The sequence below is a fragment of the Rhinolophus hipposideros genome (assembly GCF_964194185.1).
Source record: "Rhinolophus hipposideros genome assembly, chromosome: 9".
NCBI lineage: Eukaryota > Metazoa > Chordata > Mammalia > Chiroptera > Rhinolophidae > Rhinolophus > Rhinolophus hipposideros.
Window position 1 is genome coordinate 24,344,472 of NC_138055.1, and position 12,615 is coordinate 24,357,086.

Consider the following 12,615-nt stretch of genomic DNA (forward strand, 5'->3'; position numbering starts at 1 on the left):
CATAGATTTTTCTTCCTTCTCTTTGAGAAACACAACTTAAAAAAAAAAAAGTATGTTTTGTGAGTATGAGGAGTTCCATGGGGTGTCTCCTCCACTGTCTCATATGGGGGAAATCCCTGCAGGAATCATTCTGGCAAATTAATATAATAAAGAATTGTTCTGGATTTCTGGTTGGATTCTAGAAACCACTCTCTTATGGGTTTCAATATCTTGATCCTTTCTTGGCCCATACAATTTCTTTTGTCTGAGAAGTCAGTTTTAGTACCATTATTATTTGTGCTAAATCTTCCTGGCACACAACCCCACCCTCAAGTATCATTCTGCTAACAGTTTGGATGGCCTGATGGTGTATTCTTTGGTATTTTTTATTGAGTTCTTTGACCAGGCCAAACTGGTTTCTTATTACTGTATTATAGCTTACCAATTTTGGAAAAGCCTTTACGGAAAGCCTTACTAGCCACTATGCTTTCTAACATTTGGAAAGCCATGCAAGCACAGTTCATTGTCAAAAAGAACCCAAACTTCTTAAAGTTGATCATGTGCATCTGTGAAATAGAGAGGATGGAGCAAACCATTATAACTTTTCTATAAGGTTGCCTTTGTCTCTACAGAGTCTTTCTTGGATGGGTGACTAGAAGTCCCTGTTTTTTGGTTCTCTTCAATACTTTCTTTTGATTGTTTTTCCTTCCCTTCTCACTGTTAAGGCTACATCTGCTACATTACCTGAGCTAAGGTAGTAAAAGGTTTGTGGATGACCATTTAAGTTCATTTTTGAATGACTAATTTCTTTCCACTATTAGACAGCAGATCAGGGAGGACCAGACTTCTTGAGCCACTGAGCCTCCTGGGAAAATCCTCACAGAAATCTGTTAGGCACAGAAGTATCCTGCTCCTGGAACCTCTCCTTCTGGCTCCTCTTCTTTGTTGTTACCCTCACTGAGAATTTACCATATCGTGCAGAACAATTGCGTTGTCTTGGTCTCTAGAGGATCCTTCAAGATCAGCTCAAGAAGACTCTCTTTTTACAATACGAAAGACTAATAAGCTGTTTTCTTAAGCAAAAGAACTCGTGTGTCTCATCTCCATCCTTATGTCATATAGGCAGTGCTGCAATACTTTTTAATAGCAAATATTTCTTCCTGTATATATCTGTGTGGTTTTACTTGGAAAGCAACCAAATGATAAATACATATATAAATATCCTGTCTCCTCTGTTGGGTTTGATTAAAACTTAATGAGAGGCCTCATGATCTCCACCTGTTAGTATGTTGTGGTTTATCTTGTGAATCTCTGGAGACAGAGAGATTTGCAGCATTTGTTGGTGATAAGCTGTTTCTGATTTTGAAAATCAGAATTTGCTTTATTAATTGCTAAAGTCTTATGCTTTTGAAACTAAAATATCAGCTACCTAAATGTTCTCAAAAAGTTATTCTCACTTAAGATAATTTCTCTTAAATGTCTAGCACAGTGCCATTCAATAATTCAATAAACATTAGTTGAGCATCTCTTAAGTTATAGACATTGGAAATACAGAGTGATTCCCCTCAAAATTTAGTTTAGGAGATTAAATGTCACATAAAAAATGAATTAAAAATTTCAGGCACTAAGGTAGCAGTATCTGGGTGACAAAATGGGGCATAAAGAAGATATGTAGGCATAGGCTTTACACTAATCTTGGGCTCTTATCGGGCCTCAGCAGATACCTATAGCCTGTAGAGGCCTTAGTTAGCATACTCAAATGGGGACGTATTCAATAATAAAGAAAAGAAAATCTGTTCACAGACCTGTTAGATATTAAAGGGAAGAACAAATTTTTGCTGTATTTTCAGAGTTTTTAAGCAGGTCCAGGCAGGACTAAACTGCACTAAAACTCCATGTGCAACAGAGCACCCGTGTAGAAGCATCTAATTTTGAATTCTGAGTGCTAGTCATAGATGGGCAATGTTAGATCAGCTGCCCAAATTTTGCTCCTCTTTTATTTTGATTTGAACTGTCTTCCAGGCTAGAGAATAAATTGTGGTGGCACTAACCTTGGATTTAAGTGGTTTAAGAATCACTACCTACAAGAAGTCAGATTGCTCTGGAGTTGTTAATTACATAAGGTAATCCAAGGTAGATTAATCATGATGCTAATGAAGCTTAAGCGTCATGGCCTGTCATTGCACTAGTCCCTTCCAAGGCCCTGAGAGGGGCCTTGGCACTGTGCTCATAAGGACATATGTTTTGAATGTGCCATTTTCTTGGGTTGAGGAAAAGAAGCAATTCAATGAAATTATTTCTTACCCAAAGGCCAAAAAAGTAATGAAATGGGGCTGAACATGAAGCACTAAATCCAGGAATCAGATTGACTCAGAAAATCAAGAAGAAACAGCAGGGGTTTAAAAATCACATACTGCCTTTTCATTAGTATAGGAATGATAGAAGGATAAAAACAAAAATAAAAGAATAAAAGATGATAGATTGACTAACCTGGAGGAAAGGAGAGATGATTAAGGATTAAGGCCAAGATGCTAAGAGACAAAAGCAGGTAATGAGAGCATGACTGTCAGCACAGACTGATATAAAAGAAAAAAGGAGATGCATTTAGGTTCAATTGATCTTAAAAAGTGTTTTAGATCTAGTTGTCAGTAAATTGGAAGTGGTGACTGGGAACCAACAAAATCCAACAGAGGAAGTAAAGTGAAATCTGAGACAGCAGCTTGGAATGAATACACAGAAGGAAGCATAGGAAATTATTTTCTCCAGGAAGCTATTGAGAAGCAGCACCTACTACCTATTTCAAGTGACAAATTCCATTTTCTATTCCCCCTTTTTTTTTTTTCTCACTGGCCCATGTGGGAATTGAACTGGCGACCTTCGCATTAGGAGCACAGCGCCCCACCCCAACCACCTGAGCCACCAGGTCGGTCCCTCCATTTTCTTTTCAAGTCTTCTTTATCCTTTGTTTCAGTCAGGATATGTTATGCTGCTGGAACAAGTTAACCCAAAAAGCTCAGTAGCTCACACACACACACACACACACACACACACACACACACACACTTATCACCAAGCTACATAATTTGTCAGTGGAGGGTTCTGCTCCACACAATAAACAGGGACCCAGGCTGACTGATGATCCACCATCTTGTAGGGGTACCTTCTGGAACATGCAGTTTCTGGGGCAGGAAAGAGACTAGAGAATCATCCTTGGATTTTTCACTGTGTCCTCTCAGAAGTGACACATGTGACACCCACTGACATTTTATTGGCCAGAACTAGTCACTGGGGACTAGAAAAATAAAGATTTGATGAGTATTTTACTGTCTATTCTACATCCTTTAATTAGACTCTTGATGAGGTAGAACGTCATCAAAATGGTGGTGTGAGGTGAGCCTCTGTAAAGCTCCCCTGGAATTTACAACTAATCGAACAACAATAACTCCACAAAGGACTCCCTGCACAGCACACAGGCAAGACGAAGAGGCCAACTACTGAAATCACCTAAAGGTGGAAGAATGGTGTGGGGGGGGGGGAGGGGGGGAGGGGGCAAAGGAAGGAAGGGAGAAGTGCGGAGACGGAGACACACGGGTGCAGGATGCAGACCTAGCTCAGTGCTCCGAGCTTGCTGCATCCTGGAAATACCACAGCTGCGGGAAAGGGAAGAACTTGAACTGCTAGGGCTCCGTTTATGGCCCACAGGGCTAAGGGGACAGCATATAACACGTCTGAACCCAACACTCACGGCAGAGACCTCGGAGAAAATACTGAGGGAAGAAGGCTGAAAACGGTGGTTTAAGCCCTGACTGCTGAGCAGAGAATGGAAGCCTTAGGTACTGAGACTGGCCACCCCCTCTTTACCCTCCCAGAGCTCGCCCCGCCCCCACTTGCCCAATGCTAGAAGCGGAACAGAAGCAGTGTCAGATCAAAAGAACAGAATATTTGCTGTTCTAAGAACTGTGGACCACAGACACAGATTCGCAGCCTAACTAGTTCTGGCAAAGGGGAGGGAGCTGTGAAAGCGGACCGGCTATGGTGGTGGTCACCGCCATTGTACAGGGCCACCTCTCACAACACCCCGCCCCTGGCCCCACCTATCTGGGCGGATCCCTGCAGGAGTAAACAGAACTGCTGAAACATACGGGCTCTGAATCTGGTGCAGAAAGAGCTTTGAAACTTCAAAAGCTCTCCGCAACCCCACAGGGACGTGGCGCCCTATGACCCAGGCGGACTGTTAACAGAGGAGAAGCCCGTCTCTCAGGGAATCCCCCCATTGTGTGAGAAGCTGGAATAGTGCAGAGAAAACATAGCACTACTGTGTGAGAGAGGAAAAAACAGGCTGCAGTCAGAGAGAAAATAAAACATTCTACCAACAAGTATTGGCAAACAAAAGAAAGACCTGTTCCTATCAACCTGTTGCAGAAGCCACTCCTGTAGATGTCTAGGAAGAGAAATAATAAATCAGTGATTGCCATGAATGACCAAGGCAACAAGACAGCTCAGAAAGAAAGTGAAAAGTCTCCAGAAAAGGAAGTTAAAGACATGGAAATATATGACTTAAATGACAGAGAATTCAAGATTGCAGTTCTGAAAAAACTCAACGAGATGCAAGAAAACACAGAAAGGCAATTTAATGAACTAAGAAACGCAATCAAAGAACAACATGAGCATTTTACGAAAGAGATTGAAATTTTAAAAAAGAACCAAAGAGAATTTCTGGAGATTAAGAACTCAATAGAAGAAATTAAGAATGAAATAACCAGCTTAGGTAATAGAGTTGACCAGATGGAGGAAAGAATCAGTGACATCGAAGATAGAAACCTGGAAATTACACAGATAGAAGAAGAAAGAGACTTGAGACTTAAAAGAAATGAAAGAACCGTACAAAAACTTTCTGACTCTATCAGACAGAGCAATGTAAGAATAATGGGCATACCAGAAGGAGAAGAAAGAGAGAAGGGAACAGAGAATATATTCAAACAAATTGTTGATGAGAACTTCCCAAACTTGTGGACAGAACTGGATCCTCGAATCCAAGAAGCAAATAGAACACCTAATTACCTCAATCCCAACAGGCCTTCTCCAAGACACATTGTATTGAAGCTGTCTAAAATCAATGACAAAGAAAAAATCCTCAAGGTAGCCAGGGAAAAGAAGACGGTAACCTACAAAGGAAAGCCCATTAGATTATCACCAGATTTTTCAGCAGAAACTCTACAAGCCAGGAGGGAGTGGAACCAAATATTCAAACTATTGAAAGAGAGAAATTATGAGCCAAGAATAATATAGCCAGCAAAGATATTCTTTAGATATGAAGGAGGAATAAAGACCTTTCCAGACATACAGAAGCTGAGGGAATTTTCTAATACACGACCTGCACTACAAGAAATACTAAAGGAGGCTATTCGACCACCATCAACAGGGACAATTTGTGGCAACATAAAAAGGGGGAGAGTAAAGGCCTGAACCGGAATATGGGAATGGAGAAAGTAAGCATGCTGAAGAAAATGGAATACTCTAAATATCACACTTTCTTTTACATAAACTTAAGGGTAACCACTCAAAAAAATCCAGAACTGAAATATGTACTGTAATAAAAGAAGAAACAGAGGGAAACATCATAGAATACCACCACACAGAAATAACAGACAACAACAAAAAGGCAAAGAAACAGTGGCGACACAGCCTTACCAGAGAACTAAAGATGGAATGACAGGAAATCCTCACATATCAATAATCACCCTAAATGTAAATGGACTGAACTCACCAATAAAAAGGCACAGAGTAGCAGATTGGATCAAGAAACTAAACCCAACGATATGCTGTCTCCAAGAGACACATCTCAGCTACAAGGACAAGCATAGACTCAAAGTGAAAGGGTGGAAATTGACACTCCAAGCAAATGGTACCCAGAGAAAATCAGGTGTAGCCATAATGAATTAGATGAAACAGACTTCAGGGTGAAAAAGATAACAAGAGACAAAGATGGACACTTCATAATGGTAAAGGGGACTATACAACAAGAAGACATAACAGTCATCAATATTTATGCCCCCAATCAGGGAGCACTGAAATATACCAAGCAACTACTAACGGAACTAAAGGGAGAAGTCGACCAAAACACAATTATACTAGGGGACTTAAACACATCATTGACAGCTATGGATAGATCATCCAAACAGAAGATAAATAACGAAATCGCAGTTCTAAATGACACATTAGATGAAATGGACATAATTGACATATATGGAGCACTTCATCCTAAAACATCAGACAATACATTCTTTTCAAGTGTAAAAGATGATATAGGAACATTTGTGACAACATGGATGGATCTTGAGAGTATAATGCTAAGTGAAATAAGTCAGACAGAAAAAGCAGAGAACCCTATGATTTCACTGATATGTGGTATATAAACCAAAAGCAACAAAAGAACAAGACAAACAAATAAGAAACAAGAACTCATAGACACAGATAATAGTTTAGTGGTTACCAGAGGGTAAGGGGACTGGGGGGAGGGAGATGAGGGTAAGGGGGATCAAATATATGGTGATGGAAGGAGAACTTGCTCTGGGTGGTGAACACCCAATGGGATTTATAGATGATGTAATACAGAATTGTACACCTAAAATCTATGTAATTTCACTAACAATTGTCACCCCAATAAATTTAAAAATAAATAAAAAAAAAAAAACAAAAAAAAACACAACACTTGATAACGAAACTGTCAGGATGTTTTACTTTGGAGAAACTTCTAAGGTACAGCTTTGTGCATAAATTGAATGTGATCTGATCCTCCCCAGAGTGGGATTTGAAGACATTTTATATTTGATTCCTTTGATTGGTGGAGTCTCTAACTCCTTACCTCCACTTTAGCCTGTGCAAAGCATGATTATTTAGATTTGTGTCTCCCCTATTCTCTACCTCTCATGTCCTCTAATAGTCATTAACTGCAGGTTTTTTTTAATCCTTTGTTTATGCATTCATTTCTTTATTTCTCCAATATTTATTAAGCTCTTACTATATGTCTTTACTTGGCCCTAAAGAGACATTGAAGAATGAAATACAGTCATTGCTCTCAAGAAGTTCCCACTTTGGAGACAGTATGCAAATTTTTACAGAATGAAACAGATACAGCAGTAATTTTGAGTTGGAAAGATGAGAAAGAACTTCACAGAGGTGAAAGCTGTGTGCACTTATAAACATGGGAAGATTTGGAAATTACTTATCTGTAGTGGGCTTGAAAACATGTCCTCTAAAATTTAAATGCAATATTCTCTATTTTCATAACTGATTTTTATCTTTCTTACTAGCAAGAGGTGTTTGTATGGATTAAAAGTTTCCATAAAGTTACCTCAGACTGTTTTATTTTAAATGTCTTTTTCAATTTATCTCAGGTTCAGTGTAACAGATACATCATCAATTCTATGTTCAAACTCCTTTTTGGGATTGATTTTTCTCTTTTTCAAGAAGCATTCCCTCTGTTTCTCCTCCCAAAGATGGTGTCTGGAATGAGGGGGTCTCTTATTACACTACTGACAATGGGAAAAGGGTCCTTGGTCTGCATGATCTCCACTTAGTATTTGCTTGTCTTTGATGTAGTAGGTTTGACCTGATCTGGTCTCTGGACATTATGCACTGGACTTGTAGAGAAATGATAAAGCCTATTCAGTGACAAGCTCTTTGCTAGATGTTGCTGGTCATAGTCTGCAAAGGGCTGAACAAGGAGGATAGGTTGGACCTGAGCCACCAACTCATGACCTTACTCTTTCATGCCCTTACGATGAAGTGGACTTTGGTAAAGGAGTCTTTACTAACCCTTGTACCATTCACAAGGAACACAGATAGGTGAGGTGGATCTCCAATAATTTAGTGAAACAATTCAATTAATAATTTCTTTTTAATATTTTATAGATCTTTTTAAATTCATAAGGAATATTTTGAATCTTAGTTGCTCTGTTTTTTGACAGCTCCTGAGGACCTGTCCCTCAAGCAAGGATGTTTAATTATTAACTTTCCCAAAAAAGAGATTATTTAACCTATTAAAACTGCACTTTCTCATGGGTAAATTTGGAATGATAATGCTATGTTACAATATTGTTGTAACATATAGAATTGTTTTACAATCCATAAAGCCAATTCACCAGTTATGCTAAGTAAAGGAACAAAATTCTTTCTGCTCTTTACTTCTGCATTTCTTATTCTATACAGAAGCTGCTGAACTAAAATTTTTATAACAAAATTTTCTTCCTGTTACAGTCATGTGTGGTTTTAATTTAAAATGTGCCAAATGATAAATATATAAACATCCTGCCTACTTAGCCACATCTGATAGAGCAAGAGGCTTCATGGTCTTCACCTGTCAGTATGTTGTGGTTTGTTTTCTTTATCTTTGGATACACAAAGAAACCGGTAGCATTTATATGTTTTTATAACTGGCTATCTCAGCATTGACCTGGGAATGGGCCTACATTTGTTTTTTGAAACTGGAATTTACTGCATTCACGGCAGAAACGTGGTGTTGCTTTGAACCATAGCTCATACGATGTATTGTATTAATATTACATACCATGGTATTGTATTAAATACACTAGTGTAATTGCTTTTAATGCAATTGTATGATCATTATATCAAATGACATAACTTCCTTGTGATGTTAAGTCCTCATAACATCAAATAGAATAATGTTCTCAAAACAGTTCTTTTTGTTCATTTTAGTAAATTTATTGGGGTGACATTGGCTAATAAGATTATATAGCTTTCAAGTGTACAATTCTATATCATCTGTATATTTGTGTGTTCATCACTCAAAGTCAAGTCTCCTTGCATCACCATGTATTTGATCCCCTTTACCCTTTTCTACCTCTTCCCCTCTCCGTTTTCCTTCTGGTAATCACCATACTGTTGTCTGTGTCTATGAGTTTTTGTTTGTCTTGTTTATTCTTTTGTTGCTTTCAGTTTTATATTGCACATATGAGTGAAATCATATGTTCTTGCCTTTTTCCATCTGACTTATTTTGCTTAGCATGATATTCCCAAGATCCATCCACGTTGTCACAAACGGCAGTATTGCATGTCTTCTTATGTCTGAGTAATATTCCATTGTGTGTGTGTGTGTCTGTGTGTGTGTATATATCTATATCTGTATTTATATCTATATTCATGTCTATATCTATCTTTATCCAATCATCTATGAAAGGACACTTTGATTGTTTCCATGTCTTGGCCATCATGAATAGTACTGCAATGAACATAAGGGTACATATAGCTTTACAAATAAATGTTTTCAATTTTTTTCAGGTAGATACTCAGAAGAGGGATTCCTGGGTCATATGGTAACTATTCTTGATTTTTTCAGGAACCTCCATACTGTTTTCCATAGTGGCTATATCAATTTACCTTTCCACGAGCAGTGTATGAGGGTTCCTTTTTTTCTAATAGCCATTCAATTATGAGGTGGTATTTAGTGTGAGGTGGCATCTCACTGTGGTTTTGATTCGCATTTCCCTAATAGCTAGTGAAGTTGAGCATCTTTTCATATATCTGTTGACCATTTGTATGTCTTCTTGGGAGAAGTGTCTGTTTGGGTCCTTCTAGTGGGGAATGTGACATGGCTGTGGACTGATTCATAGTTGCCCTCAGTGTTTGTCTCACTGAGAACTTCAGGTGTGGGATGGGGACGGGCATGAAGTTGTCTTTGAGCTGTGGTGGGAACTTTGGGGGTGCAGGTATCATAGAATATTTCCTTCCCATATCTTTGTGCTTAAATGTTGAGGGCCAAAATGAGTGGGCCACAGGGTGGGTTTGTGTATACTGCAGGGGTGCATTATGGGAACACTGCTTGAGGAGGCATGAAGAGTGGGGTATGTGTCAATCACCTCAAATTTTGAGGTGGGGCCCTATTTTGCACCCCCTTACCACCATTATCATTTTCTATACCTATCCCATGGCTACTTTCTGGAAAGCATCTGGGAGCTTCTCTGATCAATGGAAACAAGAAGTAAGCAGCAAAAGCTCAATTGGGCTTATACTGTTCTACTCTTGTCTTTCCCGTCTGGGCTTTCATACTTGCCAGCACTTTTCCTCTTGGCCTCAGATCTAAGGAGGTGGGGTCACTGATGGTTTCAGTCAGCATCTGCCCCCTTATCTTTTCTGTCACGACTCTCCTTTGTTGCCTCCTAGCAAAAGATTTTCTCCTTCACCTTTCTGTCTGAGCAGTTCCCTAAAATTATATTGTGCATCTACTTTAGCTATAGTTTATAATACAATTGTGTTCTGAGTCCTACCAAACCAAACTCTCAATATATAAAGGGGAACAATTTGAAGTTTAGAAAAACTTAGTGTCGTGCGGGGTGTCCGGCGGGGTGGCCTGCGGGGTCTCTGCTCCCGCTCTCCACATAAGAACGCAGGACATGGTGAGGCCAAAAAGGAACACCCACGGAGCCATAGGTAGGGAAGTCATACCACTAAGGTCTCACTGGAGGCTGGGTTTACACGACGTGTGACCTACTGTTTGCTTTGCTGCCAACCGACCAACTCTCTTCGACTCTCCTTACTCTCCTTCAGTCTCCTCCTTCACTCTCCTCGGCTTCCCTCCATAGCCGCAGCAGTTATATCAGTGAACAATGGCTTAATGGCTACAGCTGATGGCCAACCAGCCACAGCTGACGGCCATCCACTGTCTGAGCCAGCACCTCTCCACATGAGGCCGAGAGCTTGGAAACTGCTTTCTGGGGCTCTGTCCCCACACTCCACCCCTACAGGTTCTCGCCTCATAATCTACATAACAAGCGTCTTCCGCGAGGGTCCCTGTGCTATATTAGACTATTGACACCTATGGACGAAAAGAAATGGTAGTCTTAGGAACCAATAATGGCAAATCCCTTCCATCTGGGAGGATACATACTAGCTTTTTGTCCTGGGAAAGGAGGGTCACTGCCACTGGCACCTTTCCCGGTTTGTGGTACCAGACCTTTATGGCAGTACTTGGGATCCCTTGCATAGTTTCAACATGTAACAGTACAGGGGACCCCATAATAGGCCATAGTGAGAGCACATAGGTTCCCTACAAAATCATCCCGGTATCGGGACCTCCGTATACTACAGTCACTTGCGGTGCCCACTCAGGCACCACCCCTGGCGTCACTTGCAAATCATGAGTCAAACCGGCCCCCCATGGGGCTATCAGGCCTAACCATCGACAGTGGGGGCTTTTGACCTGCCAGGGCCAAGTCCATTGCTGCCGTTCCCCTGCTTTCAAGCATGTGGGTGCTGGCAGCAAAATGTTTCCATTTCTGCCATAGCCTGGCATTAACAGAGTCTCACTGGTGGTAACTTGTAATTGAATGGGAGCAGCCGTTCGATGTAGCAGAGCTTCTACTGGTGCCGGTCCTACCTTCCGTGGTCTCTCAATCAGGACTATCAGGACATCCCATAGACGCGAGGCCCAGTCACGCATCGTGGGAGGGTGTTTTGACACCCGGAGACCTTGCTTCAAAAGGCCATTATAGCGTTCAATCATGCCAGCTGCTTGTGGGTTATACGGAGCATGAAACAACCATTGCACGTCCATCCTGGCAGCCCAGCGCTGCACCTCTTGCCCTGTAAAATGGGTACCCCTGTCACTTTCAATGACTTGGGGGCACCCATAAAGGGCGCACAGCTGTGTAAGAGCGAGGACTGTATGCCGCTGATCCGCAGCCGGACATGGGCAAGCAAACATCAACCCTATAGCAGTGTCCACTGCTGTAAACGCGTATATCTCATTGCGGGCCTTAGGCAGCGGTCCAATGTAATCCACTTGCCAGCGAGTGAGGGGCACCCTCCCTTGAGTTATCTGCTGTGTCTCCCAGGGGAGCCTCCGCCTTTGGGGACTGTCCTGGGCACAGACGGCACAGTCATAGCAGGCATCTGCTATCTCCTGCCATTTCAAAGGCAGACCCCAGCATCTGCTCACCTGCCACATGGTTCGGCTTCCAGAGTGCTGCAATTTCCTGTGCAGCCAATGGGCTACATCAGTGGCAGGAGCCCGTTCTAACCATCGGAACTGTGCTAGGGCATCTGCTTCATCGTTACCAGGGGACACTAAAGGGGAGTGATCTGTGACATGCATTAGGGTCACCTCCTTTCTCTGCTCTAGGTCCCAGAGGTCCTGCCACATGGCTTGACCCCACAGTGGACGGTATCCTACCAACCAGTTTTGGTGTTTCCATGTAGGGAGCCACAACGTTAGGCCCCGGAACACCGCCCAGCTGTCAGTACAAATAACTAGGGGCCCAGGCTCCTGGCTGATTACCATCCACACAGCCCGTAATTCAGCCCACTGGCTACTCTGGCCCATCCCAGTATCAAACCAAATGGTGTCTGTTTTGGGCTGCACACCAATAGCCGTCCAAACAGCTGCAGCCCCTCGGCTAGAACCATCAGTAAACCAGGCATTCTCAGGTACTGGGGACTGTCCTTCTTTGTAGGGTGAGGGCTCCAAGTCCTCCCCTCTAGGCAGAGCACTTGGCTCAGCCTGGGCTACAAGCTCCACAGGCCCCAGGACCTGTTGTAGCTCTGTGCTCAAACGGCTTGAGCTAAGGGTGCTACGTTGCTCCAAATAGGCACCCCACTTGGCGAGGGTGGTGGTCTGTG